This window comes from Adiantum capillus-veneris, unplaced genomic scaffold (genome assembly GCF_014529385.1).
Source record: "Adiantum capillus-veneris isolate H3 unplaced genomic scaffold, ASM1452938v2 Hic_scaffold_307, whole genome shotgun sequence".
In the NCBI taxonomy this organism is placed as follows: Eukaryota; Viridiplantae; Streptophyta; class Polypodiopsida; order Polypodiales; family Pteridaceae; genus Adiantum; species Adiantum capillus-veneris.
In genome coordinates this window covers 73489-74152 of record NW_028221426.1, presented here as the reverse complement: position 1 = coordinate 74152, position 664 = coordinate 73489, and positions in this window count along the sequence as shown.

Below are 664 nucleotides of genomic sequence, written 5' to 3'. Positions count from 1 at the left end.
ACAAGAGGGCGCTTGTTACCCAACATATATGATATATTGAGTGTATAACTAAATAAAATAATTTCTGAATCTTGACAACGGTATGCCCTACGCTATGTAATGTTCTTAATAATTTCAGACAATATATTAACAACGGTATGCCCTACGCTATGTAATGTTAAGTCGTTGCTGACGATAATTGCACTCGCCTGTTCGGCATACTATAGCTGCTAAATGGAGTTTCTACCTCAATCGCCTGTTGCACAAAGTCCTTGGAGAAGATGTGAATAGATTTTCACTACCCGCCCTGGAGTAGGTTTCCTCCAAGGGAAAATGAGGTTGATTTGTGTTGGCTACCAAACTGATGTCTGCCATCTTCAGCCATCTGAATTTGATTCAATAGCTTTGCGTATATGGACCTTTGCTCATAGGATCTGCCACCAAATCGTGGTTATTGGCAAGAAGGGAGCTCCGAAGCAGTAACTGTTGTGCGTTCAACTCCACACCACCAACATTTCCTGCTTCGTATGCAATTGCTAAAGAGCAACGCTGTAGTATAATGTTGTTGCTAAATCTCTCTCTCTCTCTCTCTCTCTCTCTTCTCTCTCTCTCTCTCTCTCTCTCTCTCTCTCTCTCTCTCCTCTCTCTCTCTCTCTCTCCTCTCTCGTCTCTCTCTCTCTCTCTT